Here is a 21408-nt window from a genome sequence, read left to right on the forward strand (position 1 = left end):
AATGATCTGGATCACTATTGGAACCACTGTCAATTTATCTGAGCTACTCGCCCTATAGTTGGGGAAGCCAATCATTTTTCCCCCCATCATAGTCCAAGTGTATAAAGCAGCTGAACTTTGATTAATCTTGGCAGGGAAGAAAACAGAAACAGATCAAGAGCAGCTAATTCTGCTGTATGCATGAGCAGCTTGAGTAAGCAAGCATTGGGTCACGGTCACTCAGCTGGAAATAGGAGGGTTTTTTATGTGTTTCCATCTTTTCAGATTAACTGCAACCCACGTTTGCTGCAAGCATTACAGTTTAGTATCAGCTGTGAGAGCACATTGGGCTGAAGATCTACATATAGAACCTTTACTGGGAATCCTGAAATGCTTAATTATCTGCAGGGGAAGATTAGATTCTTGCAAACAATTTAACATCAACCCAGCAGTTTTCATTGAAGGAAATGGAAAGGTTCCATTGATTCCCCTGGGAGTTGGATCAGACCCCTAGTTACCTCAGGCAAACCCAGGACATTTCAAGAATGTTTTGCGGGACCTTTAGTGAGGAAGGAGGTACTCTTGCAAAGTGGGGATTGGGCATTTCTACACTACAGCTGGGACTATGCTTCCCATCTTCAGTACACAGGCTAGCTCTGCTCAACTTGGCACAGTAAAAATAATAGTGTTGCAGCGGCTGGCAGCTTGGGCTGGCGGCCTAAGTACAAACCCAACTGGACCCCTGGGGTGTGTACTCTGGTGTCTGAGGTGGGAAGCACGCGCTAAGCTTCCGTGCAGAGGTTCCCATATAGAGTGGTAGATACTCATCAGGCAGTTTACTTAAAATCTGTTGTGAGTAATTGAACATTTGAATTACAACCCTCGGGTTAGAAGCAGCAGAACCTCATACCCTGTAACAGTGAAGGGCTGTGTTTTGTGTTTATATGCAGTTTCTTGTAAGATTACAGTTGTACATCTCATACCGCTTGTGCGTAATGATACCACCAGTCCCTTGGAAAAACAGGGTGGTATCATTAAGCACAAATAGGGTATTTTGGCCAAATGACATGGCTAGTTACCGTCTCCCTGCATCCTTCCCTTGCAGTTTCAACAGGATGTGGTATTCCTCAGTGTCTTGCCCTAATTACAGGGTGTTATTGCTTTGTTCCACCCCAGAAGCAGCTGCACTTCAGTGCTGAGTGAAAGAATCCCTGTTATAGCCCTTATCTGCTTCACAGAAAGATTAGGTGTGTGTTTAAAGTTTCTTCTGCATGTTGCTCAAAGGCCAAGTGTGACATTTCACAAAAGGGAGAGATTGTTAGCCCTCATTACACAGGATATTGCGGAGGGCCAAAGAGTTAGACTTTCCCAAGGCCATACAGTAAGTTGAGGGGAGAGGCAGATTAATTATAATAGAATGTTCCCATTTGTCTCCCAGTGTATGTACATAATCTGCAAAATACAAGTGCCCACTGTCAAACTAAATACAACTCAAATGTAAAGTTAAGCTATCCCTTTAAACGCAGCTCCCAGCCACCTCGTCTGATGAAAGCGCGAGTGGATGGATGGTCTATGTACCCTAGAAAGTCAAGGAACTCCAGCGTTTTTTGGTTTTGCTCAGTCCTGTCTCAACACGGGGCTGGATTTGATGACTGCTCGAAGTCCCTTCTAGCCCTACATGTTGATGAGTCTGATTTCAGTTTCAGACAGTCCCGCAGTCACTCCCTCAAGATTGTCATCCTGGAACGGGTTGCGGCTTGAAGCATATTCTGCTCAAAACTAGAGGGCTGTGCATGTTCCAGGCAATCAAGCACCTTTGATTGGCCGAACGCTCCTTTGATCATTTAATTTAGCCAGGAATCATTTGCAAGGTGGTAAAAAGGGACTTGGCTCAAACAAATGTAGCTGAATTCGGTGAGACAGTTGCAACCATGGATTCTCCTCTGCTCTCTTTGCTACTGCCATCCTGGTGAGATTGAAAGCGCTGCAGGGCAGTATATAACAGTCACGGTCTTGCCGTGACAACTTAATTGTTTCAAACCGTGACAGGGGTTACGCCAAACACGCTAGGCCTGTGAAACTCCTTTGTAGCAGAGGTGGCTCAGGAGGCCGCTGAGATGAGGTGGGAGGGATAGCTCAGTGGGTTGAGCATTGGCCTGCTAAACCCAGGGTTGTGAGCTCAATTCTTGAGGGGGCTATTTAGGGAACTGGGGTAAAAATCTGGGGATTAGTCCTGCTTTGAGCAGGGGCTTGGACTAGATGACCCGCTGAGGTCCCTTCCAAGCCTGATAGTCTATGATTCTATGAGGATTGCTTGCCTGCACATACTTTTGAATTTTTCTGGTGACATGTTTTAAATGCAGAGGTCACCCTGTGCGGGTTATTGATTGTAATTTGCAATTAAGCTCTTGCTTTTTGAAGACTTGGCATAATAAATACCCACTGCATTAGAGCCAAGGCCACAGATTCCATTAGTCTGGAGCAGGTGCAAGCTGCTGCAGGTTCACTTAACAGGAGAGAAGAGCACAAAGCTGCCTGTTTAAGCTTGTCCCTGATATAACAGTGTGGCTGTAACAGCTTCTACCTGGGAAATTATTAGTGAAATTGGAGATGATACAGATTAACGCGAGACTCGAAAGATGGGTAAGGAACTGGTTAAAGCGGAGACTTCAGTGGGTCATGCTGAAAGGTGCACTGTCCAGCTCAAGGGAGTTCCTGCAGGATTGGTCCTGGGACCAATCTTATTTAACATTTTCATTAATGACCATGGCACAAAAAGTGGGAGAACGTTAATCAAATTGGCAGAGGACACAAAGTTGGGTGGTATTGCCAATACGAGGTGGCAAGGGGCTGTGTGGTGGAGTGGATTTTGACTGTAATGTGTCATAGAATTTAAGGCCAGAAGGGACCCACTAGATATCTAGTCTGACCTGTATCTCAGGCCACCAACACCACCCAGCACCTACACACTAACCCAGCCCTGAAACAAGACCAAAGTGGCATCATGAAGAGTGAACAAAGGGCTCTCTAAGGATGGAGAAGAGCTGGACACATTAGACGTTCCTTGGATGATATGAGCTGGAACACCTTGTGCAGTTCAGGTCTCCCAGGTTTAAGAAAGATGAATTCAAACTGGAACAGGTGCAGAAAAGATCATCTAGGATCTGCTTTGAATTAGAGGAATTAGTGGATTCTCTGTAACTTGAAGTCTTTAAATCAAGGTTTGAGGACTTCAGTAAATCACCCAGAGGTTAGGGGTCTATTACAGGAGTAGGTGGGTGAAGTTCTGTGGCCTGCAACCTACAGGAGGGCAGACAAGGTGATCGTGATGATCGCTTCTGGTCTGAAAGGCTGTGAGCTTGTCTCAGTGCAACCAACTGCAAAGGTTCTCAGCCCTTTGTGGGATTTGAATTCAGGCCCTTTGGTGCCCCCCCAATGCATCACTCTCCAAACCTGTAAACATAAACACCACAATCTGTTAATGCAAACAGTTCTCGCAACTGGCTAACAGGTCACTCAGCCCTTGGTACGAATCACCACTCCAGTGCGAGGAGTGAGTGCATAATAATACCTCTGTAGGGCTGTCATCTGCCAGTGCTACTTCCAAAGCCTTATTTATAAAGGCAGGTAACATACCCATTATACAGCTGGGGAAACAAAGGCACAGAATCATAGAATCATAGACTGTTAGGGTTAGAAGGGACCTCAGGGGGAGTGAATTGCCTGAGCTCACATTGTGGGTCAATGCTATCGTTGGGGTTAAAAACCCAGGTCTTCTGCCTGCCAGGTCTGTGCTAAGCCCATTAGACAACACCTGCCCTCAGTGGTTTAAAGATCACATCTGGCTCATGTGCAGGGATTAATTTTATGTTGGCAAAATATAACATCTGCCTTTATAGCCGCCCTTTTGTATTGGTCTGAGTTCTCCCAAATAATTCTTCTCTGGCCCTCAGACATACAGAAGCTAGTTCATCATGACAGATACTGTTGGATACTGAGTGTCTGCATGTACCTGTATCCCCCTCTACTGTTGTTCTAAAACCTGTGTCTGTTTCAATCATCATCCAGTAGGAGGTGCAGTGGGACGGGCTAGTCTGTTTGGCTTTCTTTTCTAGTGCCCTTGGCAGGTAGCTGCTCTTTTGACTACACCTTTCCCTCCTTTTTCCCTGTTAACAGGTTTTGTCCCACCCATCTTCTCCCTCCTTGGAGGTATCTGCAGTTCTGTCCATCAGCACAGCTCAGGGTCAGTGCTTGCTGCTCCCTGCCTCTCATTCATTCCCCAGCTCCTCTGCAGGAAAGGTTAGCTCCCCTCTCTCTGTTCATGAGTGGAGATGAGAATAATAGCTCTCATCAAATATGCATCGGGTGGCAGCGCCAGCAGCCGCCTTGCAGCAAACATGGTTCCCCTGGGTCCGGCGGAGTGAAGTTCCCCGGAGGACAGGCTGACGGGGCAATGTCCGCAAAGCCCGGGGATGCGCAGATCTGGAAGATGTAGCTTGTCACAGAGCAGCCCTGGCGGCATGTGGGCGAGCGAGGCTGCTTAATCCAGGTGAGTGGAATCGCGCTAGCCGAGCCACCGGGGCCATAGGGCTTTGCGTGGTGGAATTACGTCTCCTTCCCTCCGTGTCACACAGGAGCCCTGTCACAACTACCCTCCACCCAGCTGCAGGTGTTTTGGAGGCAAGGGTGGCAAAGGAGATGGACAGTTGGGGGCAGGCAGGGTGGTTAGTGCATATTGCGGACATCACCCGACTGAAGCATGGGACAATGGAGACAGGCTGAGCCAGCTCAGGATGCTGTAGGGTTCAGTCCCGGAGGCCCAGGGATGCTATAGGCTGGGTAACAGTCTGCTGCATGGCTGGGCAAGGTACAGATGCTTTTGGGTCACAGCACTTTAGTGTTCACCCTGCACTGTCCTAAGCTCTTCTGTTCCCCCTACATGCATCCACCTGCCAGCTTGCTAGGCCTGAGGCCTGCCGTAACCTGAACTGCCCATTGCACTGCTGCCTAGAACCCTCTCCTGTCTCATGCCCAAGGGCGTGTCTCTCTATTTTATGGATGGGGCCGCCTCATTCATCTCTGCTTTTGCTGCCCTCCACCCTTCCCCACAGCCCCCATTTCTGTGCAGCCCCTCGTAACGCAGGTTCTCTGCCTTTCCCGCCAAAACGGCCTGGCTGAACCCACATCTTAGAACCCTTTCGCCGTCCCCAGATCCCCCAGCACACGGAACCCTGGCTGCTGCGGCTCTTTCCCCTCAGAGGCTTGTCTCCACCCGCAGACCAGCCTTCCCTTAAAGGAAACCTTCAAGTCTGTTAGTGAGGTTTGGGGGGGTGTTTCTTGGTGACCTGCTAAAAACTTGTCCCTCGCTGTGTGCTTGGATTGTCACTCTGGACCAGGTTAGCATTCAGAGGATTAGCAGTAGCTAGTGCAGGAACACTTCTCCTTAATAACCTGCCGTAACCCATGGCTACACAGTGGCCTCTAGGGACTGGGAAGCCACTTGCAGCACAAACCACCTGCTCAGGACGTGCTGAGATGTTCCTCGTGGGCTGGCTTGTCATTGAGGTGGGGATGGGGCCTTTTAGCAGGATCCTTTCCGTGGAGGCAGAGGACACAGAGAGAGGTGGGAGTGTGCTCTTCTCTGTGTAACATGAAACACGCTGCAAGCAGACACTGAACAAACGATGGGCGCGTGTGTGCGCGTAACCATTGGTCTGTATGCACACAGCAGAGACAACACCAGGCTGCACCTGTAACACAGGGAGCTTCGGAACCACTCGAGAAATAGATGCAGCCACTGGGGGTGTGGTTGCAGGTACACTAAGGACCACAGCTGCAGTGAAAGGTACAGTGCTAGGGGAACGTGTTAGTTCCTGGTTGGGGTGGAACAAGGCAAACGCCACTGTACTGCAAGTCTCCTTCCTTTCTGTCTGCCTCTCAGTACTGCTTGTGCTCTGTGCACTTGGTGCCTTTTCCCTCCTTGTGGCAGCCGCACGCAGCCCACACAGCTTGTTTCATACTTCATACGATTGGGCCTTGCCTGTGTATTAATTGGGAGGCTATTTTGGGCCCTCTTCTGAGTCAAAGGGAAGCTTTGTTATAGCTGTGGGGAGGAGAAAAGCGAATGGCACCAGCAGGGGGGCTGGAACAATTTGTATCGTGCAGGTGCTGAGAGCCATTGAACCAAACTGCAAACCCTGGATATGATGGAAACCACTTCAAGCCGGGGGGGGAGGGGGGTGCTGGAACACCCTTCACACCCCTAGTTCCAGTACCTGTGGGCACCAGCCTTCAGGTATAAACCAACGTGGCTTTCACTTGTCTCTTGTCATTTTTCTTGACACACATTTGTATTTCTAAGGCACCCTTCAGCATAGTATCTTGTAGCCAGTAACAGTACTTAGCTCATATATCTGTATCTATCTATCTATCTATCTATCTAACTTACTGCCTTCAAACCCTTATGAATTGATCCCCCTGCTACCTCTGAGGTATTCTAATCAAGCAATAACATTGTCCCCAGTGTGCTGAGTGAAAAGAACAGGAGTACTTGTGGCACCTTAGAGACTAACGCATTTATTTGAGCATAAGCTTTCGTGGGCTAAACCCCACTTCATTGGATGCATGCAGTGGAAAATACAGTAGGAAGATATATATACAGAGAACAAGAAACAATGGGTGTTACCATACACACTGTAATGAGAGTGATCAGTTAAGGTGAGCTATTACTAGCAGGAGAGAAAAAAAAAACTTTTTACAGTAGTAATCAAAATGGCACATTTCCAGCAGTTGATAAGAAGGTGTGAGGAACTGTGTGTGTGGGGGGATTGACAGGGGGAAATAGTTTTGCTTTGTGTAATGACCCATCCATTCCCAGTCTTTATTCAAGCCTAATTTAATGGTGTCAAGTTTGCAAATTAATTCCAATTCAGCAGTCTCTTGTTGGAGTCTGGTTTTGAAGTTTTTTTGTTGTAATATTGCGACTTTTAGGTCCATAATCAAGTGACCAGGGAGATTGACATGTTCTCGAACTGGTTTTTGAATGTTATAATTCTTGACGTCTGATTTGCGACCATTTATTCTTTTACGTAGAGACTATCCGGTTTGGCCAATGTACATGGCCGAGGGGCATTGCTGGCACATGATGGCATATATCACAGGTAGCATAGATGGAGTGCTGAGTGTGAATGCCAAGCAATGTGTGTGGCGGGGGGGGGAGTGGTTTGACTTGTCCATGGTTGGCTCTCTATCCTGTGCTTGGACATGCTGAAAATGTGCAGCAGAGACTGTTCTCCTGCCCATCCCTGATCTCTTCCATTCAATCCTGTGGTGCCATCACAATGCATGCTGCATTTGGGACATGCTGGTCAGTTCCATGGCCAGCAGGCTGGGGTGTCTCTTAGACAAGAGCAGGGCTATGCTTGGGACAGAGCAGGAGGGGAAGCCGCGTTGCATTGGGGGCAAACACAAATACCTGCTGTTATTGGGATGGAAGACACAAAAAAATCTCAATTTACGTGGTGAGACATCCTCTCCAGGGAGAGGCGGGGAGATCCAGGAGTCTGTACAGGGCCGGAAGCCAGGAGTGCTAAGTACTGGTATTATTGTGTTTGCTCCAGTGGGAAAGTTCCCTTCCCAAAACCACTCCGGCTCCCTGCTGACAGCTCCTTCTTCAGCTTAAATCTTCAGTATGATGCAAATATAGGACGATAGGCTGTTCTACATGAAATGGATTTTTGAGCTGTTTTCCCGCCTGGACCCACTCCATACGGGAATCTCTGGTAAAGTTTTCTCCCACAGCACAGGGGGCTGGAACCAGTAGCGTAGCCAGGTTTTCAGTGTAGGGGGAGCAAAAAACATAAAAAAGGCATGCTCCATCCCTTGGCTCCCCCTCTGGCCATGCCCCCAGACTGGACACTCCCTCCCCAGCTCACCTTCCCTCCTGCGCTGTTGCCTGTCCCTGGCTCCTGTCCCAGCGCTCGGCTGTGCCTGCAGCGGCCAGCAGGCGCAGCTTCCACGGCAGCCTGCAGCCCCGCGGCTCCTCTGGCCTTGTGGTGGGTAGTGCCGGCCGGCAGGCGCCGCCTCCGCAGCTGCCAGCCTGAGGGGAAGCAGCTGCTTCCGCTGAATCCCGCCAGCTACGCTACTGGCTGGAACAATGTGTATACTGGGGGTGGTGAGAGCCATTGAACCAAACTATAAACCCTGTGTGGGATGGAAACCACTTCAATCCAGGGGGTGCTGCAGCACCCTAGTTCCAGCACCAAGAGCCGAGCACTCATTGGGTTTCTAATTTTTCTTTAGTGCCTGTGCTCCACCCTAGTCTCCATCTGGCTTCCATCCATGTTTAGTCTGATATAAATGGCCAGACCCAGACAGCTTTGAAAATAACTGCACCCTGCAGGTGCACACACGGATTGAGTTTCCTGAACTTCTGAACCCATCAGCACTGCTGGCGTAGGCGCTGACTCCCACCACGAGGTTCAACCAAGGATCCTGGAAGCCGTCCCCCGGTGAGGTCTCAGCCCCAGTTGCTAAGGGGGCAGTGGCAGACACACGTGTCTATGATAACCATGACAAGCTTTACCCCAGGGAGGTGGCCAGCTGTGGGAGAAGCGTCTGCAGCGCTATGCCTTCCTCACTCCCCAGAGGTGTGTACAGAAGAAATGCAGCTGCTACGCGGCCTAATTTTGCCCTGATCATGCTCCCAGCAATTTCAGCCCCTGAGGACCTGATGTTCCCATGAGTGAGTTGTTATTGTCTCCGTCTTGACAGCAGTCTCAGAGGTCAGCAGCCAGAGCAATTCCACTCCTAATTCCAGCCTCACAGAGATTATTCCTGGAGTCCCATGTGGCCGATACCTTAAGGCCCGGGAAGGGATGGCTCTGTCTACACTAGGGCATGTTCCCTGTTGTTTTCTAACACTGCTAGGTGTCTGCTTGGGGCCCTCTAACCCCATGTCATAAAGTGGTGGTTAAAGTGCCTGGTGCCCTGACTCAGGGGCACTGGAAGGACTGCAAAAATGGGTGAGGGGGCAAGCACCCAAACTGGGTCAAATGTGAGCCCCTGTTGAGTTCAGTTTGTCAAAAGTGGGGAGCATGGACCCCTGTTTAAAAATTGGGGGGGAATGGCCCTTTGCCCCCCGCATCCCCATCCGCCCTACCCTGATAATACTAGTGCACTCTCCTGGATGGAGTTGCACAGTGGTTAGCAATTGGTGTGGGGGATTTGTGGGGAGATGCTGGTGGTTGGACAAGACAAGCTATGGGAACTGGGTACAGGATGGTCCAGGCTGCTAGCTGAGAGGAAGGATGTTCTTTTGATCCTGTATAATACCCAGAAATTACCATCTGTACTTCAGGGCATGAGATCAGATTCTGATCTCAGTTACACGGGTGCAAATCCAGAGCATCTCCAGAAGAGTCAATGAAGTTACTCTGGATTGACAGCTGTGAGATCAGAATGTGGCCCGCTGAGTCAACTCACCCCTGGTGTAACTCATTGGCACTTACCCCAGAGGCATTTTTTCCAGCATTTTAAAATCTATGTAGGAGCTGGGGGTTGCATGTTAGAGATGGGGAAACAACAGCACCTGAGTTATTTAGGAGCCTGAATCTTACCCAACACCTTACATGGTGGTAGCACAATTGCTGTGAGTGGGAGCCTAGTGACACCAGGGCTGGGGCCTAGGGGATGTCCGGAAAGGGGGAGGATGAGATGTGCCTCCTGCCGGGACATGGGGAGGGTAAACCACTGGGGTATGTCAGGTGCCCAGTGCTGTGGGGATGGGGGCCAGAGGAAAAGAAACTGGAGAGCTTAGGAGAGCACGTGAGCACTTTACCTTTATAATGGGCCAGGAGAAGGGGTGTCTAAGGGGTCTGGTGGGATTGGGCCTCCGGCTTCCTGTGTGAACAGAAACGACAAAGGCCACAGAAAGTACAGGAAGAGCAACATTCAGCAGGGGTGCGGGGGGGAAATGGGGGGGGGAATTGTGCATGTGTGTGTGATGGGGGGAAGAGGCATGGGATGGGTGTCTAACCTGTGAGGGATGGGTGGGTTTGAGAGAGATGCGTAACCTCTGTGTGTGCATATAAAAGAGGCAGCTGCAGGGGAGCAGATCCAGGAACTCGTGCTGTGCCAGGTGCCCACTGCCTCTCCCTATCTCTCGACATCTGGTTCCCTCCTGGAGGGCCCTTATCATGGTGAGCAAAATGGCTCTTCTGGGGAAAACCATGGCAACTGCTCTGGTAGCTGTGCCAATGGCAATCTCCATCACTTACCATGGGTTCTTTCTCTCTCTCTTTCTTTTTTCCTTCCAATGCCTTTGGTTCCTCGCCCAGGTTTCTAAATTCAAAAGGAAACTGATGGTTTCCTCCATCCCGTTACAGAAGTGCTAATTAAAATGGGAGATTTTGTGTCTGTGTGTGTGTGTGTGTGTGTGTTGAGAGAGAAAGAATCGATAGTGCGTGCACCAACTACTGATTCATCAGGATATGCAGCATGGTTCATCAGCTGGTAGGGTCAACAGAGCTGTTGTTCATTGCTAATGGTTTCCTGATTAAGCAGCAACTGAGACTTTTTATTGGGATTTTTGAGAGAGTCCAAGGGAGTTAGAATATCTAGGCACCTAATTCCCTTAGCAACAAAGAGTCCTGTGGCACCTTATAGACTAACAGATGTTTTGGAGCATGAGCTTTCGTGGGTGAATACCCACTTTGTCAGATGCATGCCCTTACAGATCCAGACTAACACGGCTACCCCTCTGATACTTAATTCCCTTAGGTTTCTTTGAAAATCCCAACCTTCAGCACTATGAAAATGACCTCTCCTCCTTGAGGAAAAACATTTCTCGCCACACCTGGGAAAATCCCCCGGCAAAAATGCTCTAGAAAAATATAGATCTGACCAGCAGACAGTGTCTGGGAGCTGCTCACGGTAGAGAGCCATCTGTCCGAAAGGTTCGCTGGTTGCTGGCTGGAGCAGAGCTGTGGGGAATCTCCTGGCAGTGGGTTTGAATGGGTTAATGTGATCTGATTGATCACGGAGCATTAACTATTGGAAGAGACAGAGCTCAGGAAAGGTCTTTCTAATGTCGGGGGTTTTATACGTCTAAATTAATATTACATTAAAAGATGGTTATTTAGGTTGTAAAGTTAAGCACTCAAAAGCTAGGAAATGCCAGAATTAAGTTGCCTGTGCAACCTTATTTCAGTCCTCTTGTGCGTACGCTTTACAATACAGTCTTTAATGACATGATCACGTACTATTTTATCCCCAGGAGCCCTGCTTCATTCAGCGCACAGGATTTCTTATAATGGAAAGTGTCAGGCGACCTGGTTACGGGGGTGGCTCCCATCTCATCTCTAGTCAGCAAGTCTAAAACCAGGGTCTCTCCTACTTCTGAAAGCAAGAGAGGTGTGTTTGGAGTCAGTGCAGCAAAGAGCCCGAAGGTGAGTTCAAAAAATAAAGAGTCAATTTTATTAAGGGAAAGACCAATTCCACGGAACTCAGTGAAAACCTCGGGAGCCAACTGGCGAGGGCTGACACCAGTTCTCTCCGCTTCCATCCATGCAGCACCCACTGTCACTCTCCATGTGCCCAGGTTGCCTAGCCAAGTTGGACTCAGCACTCCAAGATCAAAATACAAACATGATAGTGTCGAAACAGGCTCTCATAGGCTGACCATACCCCGGGGCACAACACCACTGTTAGCACTAGGGAGAACTGGACCTGTGGGTAAGCTAACCCTTTCCCAGGTATTGAAAGTGGCTCCGGTGACTGCAGAGAATGACTGACCTCTGTCTAAGCCCATGCACTGTGGATTGCCAAGCTGCCAGACACGAGAATGCCCCAGGCAGAGCACTATAGCCATATGCCCCCATCTCCAAGAGTTAACTCTTTGGGATTGCAGGAACTGTCCACCCAGGGGCCAAAGGGGAAAGTCCCTTCTCTCTCCTGTGTGGATCAGCTGTGATGCAGCCACTGCTGCTGGAGAGAGAGTCACCCAGAGGGTTTGCCAGTGTGAATGCACAGAGGAGGAAAGTGCAGCCAAAGGCAGAGGGGGCTGCTCTTCATCTCTTTGCTTCTTGTGTTAACCCTTCACAGGTCTAACGGGTCGGCTGCTGTAAGCATGGACAGAACCCAATTGCGGCATTAAAAGCACTAGGTTATCCCACAGCAGCCTGCTGCAGTGAACCATCAGGCATTAGCCATTGCCAGAGAGAGGATACTGGGAGAGAGGGGCCTCTGATCTGATCCACACTGGTGACTGGTCCCATGCACAATAGAAACCCTTGCACCCTAAAGGCGAAGCTGTGAAAAGCTGGCTAGCAAGGCCCTGCCCTCCTGTGCTGCCCCAGAGCCGGCTGCCTGAGGAGGAGGAGAATAGCTGGACTGCCCCGGCGTGGGCTGGAGAGCACGGCTTGTCAGAGTTCATTGTCTCTGTTATTTACTCCTGCCGGCTGTGACGCCAGAGCTCCCTTTCAGCTGGAGAGCTGGCATTGGCCGTGCCCAGCTGGGGGGATTCTATGGCATGTCTGAGGGGAAGCACCAGTTGTTAAGAGCTCAGGTGTGGGGGCAGAAAGCAGCCTGCGACAGAAGCTAGAGCACTGGAAGAGCTCCCTTAGGGCAGCTGCCCTTCACCTTGGACCCATTTTAAGATCCCAGCCCCTTGTGGGCTTTTAGCTTCCTCCTGTTCTTGGTTTTGGGGGCAGATTTGACTCACCTGATGGGCTGTTGACCTCGTGCTCTCTGGCGGTGCAGATTTGCCGGGGGTTGCTATGGGGACTGTGTATCTGGCGCAGGGGTGTAACTCGTGGTGGCTGGCAGTGGCCCGGTGGCTCTGATTCCTGAAGGTAAGTCTTAGCATTTCCTGACTGGCTCAGGCAGGGTCTCTCACAGATCTCGGGGTGCTGTACCCAGCAACGGAGCGATTTGCATCACATCCAACTGGACAGAACTAGAGGAGAAGGCTCCTCGGACTGGCTACCCTGAGGGAGGGCTTCCTGCTAGTCTGCAGGCAGGCAGGAGACAGCCCTGTGACCGGGGTCTCCCAGAGCATAGAAATGCAACAATGAGAAGTAAATCATTGCTCGCAGGACATGAGGCACTTCCCTGCAGGAACAGGTGTTTGATGGCATCAGCATACAGATGTAGTTACAGCACGGTGACTGAGAGCACAGGGTCATGTGCTGTGGCAGGCAGAGACCGTGCTGTGCGCTCCATGCTAGAGGCTTATACCAGTGTGGATTTTTTGTGTGTGTGTGTGTGGGGAATGGGGCAGAGGAGTCCCTGGTATACCTTGGAGAATAGTTCTGCTAGCCCACCCATGGGGTTTTGCAAAGGAAAAGTAGCTGGAGTTCCCTTGGAAGCCTAGTGGCAGCATTCCTCACCCAGCTGGAAGGGCCTCTTTTGAAGAAGGCAACACAGCTTGGCCACTAGAGGGTGACGTGATCACATTTATTTGTCTAGGGTGACTATCCCATCAGGTAGCTCTCAGGCACGGCCCTTTTCATGAGGGATTGTGCAGAACAAGATTTTATTAGGACGCATCACCTGTGAACAGCTTGTGACCAGGACCGTGCCCGAAAAGGGATCTCAGGCACAGCTGTAAAAGACATTTGGGTTTTTATTTACATATTACAAGGCCGCGTTTCAAGGCTATGATGTCACTGCTGCCTCTGATGAGGTCATCGGTCAGATGTAAACTTTTTGATGTGATTTTCTGCTGGTGATATGAAAGCTGAAGGCATCTCTGTGTCTTTTGTGAGCTGGCACAACCTTGTTTTGTTCCATAAAATGTGATACATTATGGTATATTCAAGAGCCTGGAATCTCATTGTCTACGGCAGCAGGTGTTTATTGGGAATAACATTAGGCTGGCTGCACTAGCCAATCAGATTCCAGAAGCGTGACTGATAAGTGTTTTGCATTTGGAGGAGAAGTATAACAGGACCCAGCTGTGATTTAGAAAAGTAACAGCTGCTCTGGGAGGAGCTAATTTCCACTAGGCGAGCAGCATGGAGAGAGCTAATTCCAGGTGTGAGCAGGTCACAGACCTCCACACACAGTTTGTCGGTGACACTGCCCTCCACCTATGAAGCACAAGGTAGAATCACTACAGCTAGAAAATGTTCATTGGCTGGACCTACCCTGAGGGCAGTGCCCTGTGCCCTAGCAATTTAGGGCACTAAATTAACCCTTTAATGGGTGTCACCATTGTGGTACTACAGTGAGGTGTTAGAGACCATTATTTGACTATCCCTGACTCTAGGGACTGGTCAATACAGCAAGTCCCACCTTGTCCATAACAAAGTGGCCCGGAGTGATCTCTGATCCCTCTGTGTCCTCCAATTCTCACACTCTGCAAAGATCCAGTGAGAAACAGCTCCTTGTAAACCCTGCCTGTTCCCCCCTGTATCCTTACTGTGACACATGCCAGCCAGCCCCATGTGCTAAGCAGATTTGACAGCCCACCATGTGGTTTCTGTCCTACATCCCAAATACCCTGCTGATGTCCCCTAATCTTCACAGATGCTGAGCGGTGACACTGCAGCCACCAGCCTGGGGAGGGTTGATTAATAGGATGCTGCCAAGGTTTTCAGGTGGGAAAGTGGCCCTGTCCTGTCATGATGAATCTGTCTACCCCGGTCACCTCCACCCACTTCTGCTCAGTTTGAGAGGGCCAATGGAAGCAGCCCTGCTAGCAACGCAAATTCGGTATGGAGGAGAGGCTCCGTTGTCCATGCTCCTTTGGACCCAGAGCCCTGAGGGGGGATGGGAGGATCTAGGCCCCCTGTTCCTTCCCTGACTTTGGGAATCGAGGGCCTTTCCTCGATGGGGTGCTCGGCATGGCACTCCCCAACCAGCAGCTGGAGACCCATTAAAACGGGATCTGTTAAGAAGAGCGAGGATATGCAGAACAAATCCAGCCCGAGCCCCAGCCATGGCTTGCCTAATCCCTACCCCTTGGACTCCAGGGGAATCTCTGCATTGACTTTAGCGGGCTTTGGATCCTAGGGTTAGGTGCAAGAAAGTCACATAGCTTTAGATTGCAGATAGCGCATTTCCCCTCCCTCCATCTGCAGGTCTGGGCTCAGCCTGCTTGTCATATGCATCGCCACTGACAACTCAGTGGCTGGCTAGGCAGGCTTTCAGACCCTTCCCCCTTTAGTTATCACTACCAGGTAGGGTGATCAGATGTCCCGATTTTATAGGGACAGTCCTGATTTTTGGGTCTTTTTCTTATATAGGCTCCTACTACTCCCCACCCCATCCTGATTTTTCACATTTGCTGTCTGGTCACTCTACTACCAGGGCAGAATTAAGGCAATCTGTTGCCATAGGGACAAGCCGCATTGGCCCCCTATGGCTGCACCCCCTTGCTGTGGCCTGCTGCTTCTTAGGATGGCAACAGAGTTCAGCTGAATTGGGCAGTTTTCACTTCTCTTGGAGCAGTTGGAGTGGCTGTCTGCAGACTCAGCCAGGTGTCTGTTAAACTGAAATGTGAACAGCGTGTTTCTTTGCTTCCCTTGAGGGATAGAAGCATAACTTTTTCTTTAAATGAAACTGAGATTCTGAACTGATCACATGACTCCAGCAGCTGGGCCCTTGGCATGGGCCTAGAGTCTCCCTGCCTTAATCTGGCCCTGATGGGCAATGATCCTCTTGCTTCTCAAGGCACGGCAGCATTTATTATTCTCAGCAAGTGATCAGTACAACATCTGACCCGGGGAAGGTGGAACAGTCTCTGTTCTCTGCCCAGTGGTTGGTATCCCCTATATCTGCTAGCATAGTCCCCCGCCCTCTTACCCTCTCATCTAGCACAGGAAGGGGGTGCTATGTCCCTGTCACAAACCCAAGCAGTCCAAAGGCCACTTTTATCTGCCCTGCGCTGTAATCAGCCTAAAGCATCAAGGTGATTGCATCCTGGTTTGCATGTCAGGTGTGGCTGGCTGGAGAGTTCAATGGAACTGAACTCAGTCTGGCTTTAAGGGGACTTGATTTACCTTCATTGTGTAGTTACTTCTCCCCAGAATGTTTTCTCTAGATTGAATACCAGTCATAGTCCCCCCATGCAAAGTCCCATTCCCCTGCCCCCTAGAAAAAAAAAGATGGTGTTGGACACGGAATTTAAATTGAGTTTGAATAAATTTGGGCCTTTATTTTAAATTGTCTGTAGCATTTTGGTGCTTTGGAAACGTGCTGGCTGATTTAAAACCTGGGCAGAGCCAACCAGAACACAGAAAGGCTCCAGCCCCTCAGAGGAGGGAGAGGCCACCGACAGAACTCAGAATTCGGCTGAGTCTGGGGGACAAAAACCTCACAGGGTGCAGGTTATAGGGCCAAAATGTGGGCAGCAGAAGGGGACAGGGAGCAGAGAGTTGGGACAACGCCCGCTGCTCTGAGTCCTCCAAGGAACTCTGCCCAGATGTGCACGTGGACAGCAGAGGGCCCCACAGTCACAGAACTCCCTGTCCGGCAACAGCTGACAGGCAAGCCAGGATTTTCCTAAGGAAGGGGCTGGGGCAGGGTGTCTCCCCAGGGCCAAGCGTGTGATGGGGAAGCCCATTGCACAGAGGTATGGGAGGCTTCCCCTGTTAGGGACCATCATCTCCTTAAGCCTCCGTCCGCAGCAGCTCCTCCCACCTGACCTGTCCCCGCCTTGGAGCCATGGGTCACCGTGCTGGATTATTGGCCTGGCTCACTCCAGCACGCTGCGCTGCAGACTCGGCCACTCTCACAGCCACGGAGGAAAGCTCAGCAGCCTGGCCTTGCTGAGCAGCTCCATGCTGGGCCAGGGCAGCCTCAGGCAGAGCCCGGAGCCCTTGATCCCACACACCATACATGTGCCATGAAGCCACCCAGCCAGTGTTTCTCTGCAGACTCCTGCAGGGTGCAACTCTGGGGTTCAGGCCCCAGGTAAGCTCAAGCAGGGCTGTTTGACATCTGTGGCCTGGAGGGGGCAGGTGGCTGGGCCTCCTTCCCCCCCTCCTTCTTGTACCCCTGTCCAGCAGGCTGATGGGAAATCCTTGGAGCGCTGGAGACAAGTCCCTTTTTTATTCAGAAAACATCAGCATGGGCCACCTCACTGTGTGCTAAGAGACAGGCACCCTGCCCTGGAGCCTCAGCCCTGAGCTATAGGGCTCACCTATAGGCATCAGAGGGACTGTGGGTTTCCATGCCCCATCCTATGCTTGGCCTTTGCTAACGAGGGGACCAGTTATTGCCAATTGTGAGGGTGGATTTGACTGGGCTCATTTTGGCAAACTCATTTTGCACAGGGAGGGCCAGTAGGCAGGCATTGTGGGACGGGACATACCTTCCAGTCGCCACCGAGCTGGGTTTGCAGTGGAGGCAGACCCAGACTCTTGTGAGAGTTGTGTTTCTGGCTTGGTCCTGCCGGCTGAGGAGTGTCTGTGCAGCTCTGTCTGTTGCTATGTGCCGTGCACTAGGTTGTGTTAATGCCTTCTCCCCTATGGCAGGGCCTAGCACCGGTTACTGAGAGTCTTGGTAAGCCGTGTCTCGGTGTGGTTTAGGTTGCTGTTCGCAGCCCGACAAGCAGCTGGGTTTGCAGGATGCTGTGGATGGGCTTTGTCAGATCAGGTCGATCTTCCAGCCTTGGAATCTTGAGTGGGTCCCTTTAAGAAGCATAAATCCAGGGGCATGCAAAATATGGCACCCCGTGCACAGCAAGCACTGCTCTGGAGCAACTCCCCAGCTCAACGCCCCCCTTCCTTCGGCCTGCTCTACACTACAAATGTAGATTGACATATCTACGAAAAATTCACACCCCTGAGTGCCATAGTTAAGTTAGTCTAACCCTCGGTGTAACCATGGCTAGGTCGATGGAGGAATGCTCCTGTTGACCCAGCTTAGCTACCATGGCTTGGGGAGGTGGCATTCCTATAGTGATGGGAAAACCCCTTCTGTTTCTGTAGGAGTTGTCTACGCTGTGGGGTTACCGTGGTAGATCTCCAGCTATGCCATTGTAGACCCAGTAGGGCAGACAAGCCTTTAGGATGTGCTCCTGTCCCTCTTGAAGTCTTGGAGTCTGTTAGATCCAAATGATAATTTTTGGTTGAATTAGTCTTAATATCAGCCCTACAGACATTGTACTGATATCTAATTATCTGCACAGATGCACTCCCAGGTTGACTGTCCCCAGCTGCAATTTTATTCCCTGCTCCATGCCCTTGCTTTTCTGCAGCTATGCTAATCCTCTGCCTTTGATAAACCTCCTCCACGGATGCCTTCTTGCTGAAGCTTCCAAGCACGAAATTAATGGTGTCTCCACAGGAGCCTCCTATTCCAGCTGAGTCCAGATGACTTCTGTTTCCCTTCACTAAAAATATTCCCTAGGCTGCAGTCTTTGTGACTGAATTATGTTGAAGGGTAACAGGCAGGAGTCAGTTTAATCTTGATTTCTCTGAGTTCTGTTGATCATAAATACAGATCTTGCTTTAACCCACCACTCAGTCACTGAGAGAGAACACTGATCAAATAGCGCTGGGAGAATAATGGATTTTTCGGTTTGCTGGCACTCCAAAAATGAAAGGGAGGTGGTAATTGTTTCAGGTAGAACCAAAACCAACATTTTCCATCATTTTCAGCAAATCAAAAAGTCAAAAAATGTTTTGTTTCAGATAAAAAAAAAGTTTAATTTGACCCAAAGCAAAATGTTTTGGTTTGATTTTGAGCATGTAATGGGGTTCACTCACCGCTGCGGTGCCTCCTGCTAGCTGTCCTGGGAATTAGCTCTGCATGGCAGTGCGCCCTCTTCGGGTGGTGCCTCGCTGCCGTCACACTTGCTCTAGGACTTATGTCTCTCCAAGGACTGCGGCATCCTCTTCAGCGACACAGACCTCTGGCTGTGCCACAGGTTGTGCTCCCCCATTCTGGGGGACTTGCAGTCCGCTGTTCAGCCATTTCCCTTAGTGGCTACTGCAACAAATTGTCTGGCCACTTCCTTGTGGCCCCTGGTATTCTCTTTGCCCTTGCCTCAGGGCTTCAGCCGCAAACCCCAGCAGCCAGCCAGGAGCTGTCTCTCACTCCCCCAGTCCCTGCAAGCAGCACTGCTTTGTCTAGGGTGCTGGCAGCCTCCAGAGACACAGTCCTTCCTCCCTGGGCTCCCAGCAGAGAACTGCCTTCCTCTGCCTTGCAGCTCCCCTTTTAATATGGGTCTGCTGGGCCCTAAATGACTGCTCCCTTCAGCCCTTCTCTGATCGGCTGCCTCTCTGCCACTCTAGGGCTCTATTAACCCCTTAGAACCCAGTGTGGGGCAGGCGCACAGAGCATTTTTTTAAAGAAATTTTGAAATTAAAAGTAATTTTAAAAAAATTGAAACATTTTGACTTTTTGGCCTTTTTTTTTAAACCAAAAAAATTTGGTGAAACTGGCACAAATTCGCAACGTATTTTGGTGTCACCAACTCTGTATTTTTTGCCAAAAAAAGTTTCATATGAAAAATATCTCCCAGCTCTGTGCTCAAAATAACAATGTAAGGGAGGTTAGCTGGTCCTGGGCATTAATATGGGGATTTGTAGCCTTTTGTTTCTAGTTCACCCAATCAAACCCAGTGTGGGGCTGTAGAGACCCAAAGTTGTTGCCATCTGATGGCTGTTTGGCGGCCTATGTGAAATGAGACCATGAGTTTAAATGTGTAAGGAAGCCACATGGTCCATTCAATGGACATTGCCATTGCTAGCCAAATGGCTCATGTGCAGCACTGGAGACAAAACTTAGGACCTTTGCTCCAAAAACACAGGTTAAAGCCATTTGACCAAAATCAAATCACCGTTAGCTGCGTAGGATTTGTAACCTCAGCAGGCTGTGGCCTCTAGATGGTGACACACACAATCTATTGAACAGGTCAGGTATTATGTCCTGCAAAGGGCCACACTGACAGATACAATTGGCCAACACTCAGGGTTCGTCCGCACTACCCATCGGATTGGCGGGTAGCGATCGATTTATTGGGGATTGATTTATCGTGTCTCGTCTAGACACAATAAATCGATTCCCGTTGCACTCCCCGTCGACTCCCATAGCTGAAGTTGCATATCTTAGGGCTGGTCCACACTGGGGGGGGAAATCGATCTTAGATACGCAACTTCAGCTACGTGAATAACGTAGCTGAAGTCGAATATCTAAAATCGGATTACTCATCCGTCCACACCGCGCAGGATCGATGTTCGCGGCTCTCCGTGTCGATTCCGGAACTCCATTGGGGTTGATGGAGTTCCGGAATCGATATAAGCGCGCTCAGGGATCGATATATCGCGTCTAGATTAGACGCGATATATCGATCCCCGAGCAATCGATTTTAACCCGCCGATACGGCGGGTAGTCTGGACGTGGCCTTAGATCAATCCCGCCCCCTCGTGTAGACCAGCCCTCAAGGCTAGCATGGCTGGTGCCCATGCTGCCATACTAGATCTGTGCATAAATGTTGAATTTCAGTAAGCAAAAACAATGAGGAGTCCTGTGACACCTTAGAGACTAACAAATGTATTTGGGCATAAGCTTTTGTGGGCTACAGCCCACTTCATCGGATGCATGGAGTGGAACATACAGTAGGGAGGTATACATACACAGCATATGAAAAGATGGGAGTTGCCTTACCAAGTGGCGGGGTTAGTGTTAATGAGCCAATTCAATTAAGGTGGAAGTAGGCTATTCTCAACAGTTGACAAGAAGGGGTGGAAATCACTTTTGTAGTGCTAATGAGGCCAATGTAAACAAGGCGGCCCATTTCAAACCAGTTGACAAGAAGGTGTGAGTATCAGCAGGGGGGAAATTAGTTTTTGTAGTGATCCATCCACTTCCAGTCTTTATTCAGGCCTAATTTGATGGTGTCCAGTTAGCAAATTAATTCCAGTTCTGCAGTTTCTTGTTGGAGTCTGTTTCTGAAGTTTTTTTGTGGAAGAATTGCCAATTTTAAGTCTGTTGTTGAGTGTCCAGAGAGATTGAAGTGTTTTCCTACTGGTTTTTGAATGTTATAATTCCTGATGTCAGATTAGCAGGTAAGCAAAGTGTTTCTGCGGGTGGGTAAGGAACACAACTCCCTGTATGGTGGTAGCTGCTAAGAGAGATTATCATTGTGAGAGGAGACATGAGGACCTCCATCTTGGCAGGTGAAAAGCCCTTTACCTTCCAAAAAACCCTGCCTCGGTACTCCCCTAGTGTGTTGTTCAGGTCTAGTGGGTTGGCACTGATTGGATCCACTGCCCATGCCCTGCCACTCCTCCAACCCACCAGCAGCCTTCTCAGTACACATGGCCATACATAGACATATACCATTGATCAATTCTCCACAGAGCAGGGGAGTACAGAGTCCCAACGTGAGCTATCTGCAATGCAGATCCCAGTCACTGGGGAAAGGTGGCATTTCCACTGCATTCAGAACTCTCTTACCCAGAGCTTCCTAGGGTC

Source organism: Gopherus evgoodei, chromosome 10, assembly GCF_007399415.2.
Source record: "Gopherus evgoodei ecotype Sinaloan lineage chromosome 10, rGopEvg1_v1.p, whole genome shotgun sequence".
In the NCBI taxonomy this organism is placed as follows: Eukaryota; Metazoa; Chordata; order Testudines; family Testudinidae; genus Gopherus; species Gopherus evgoodei.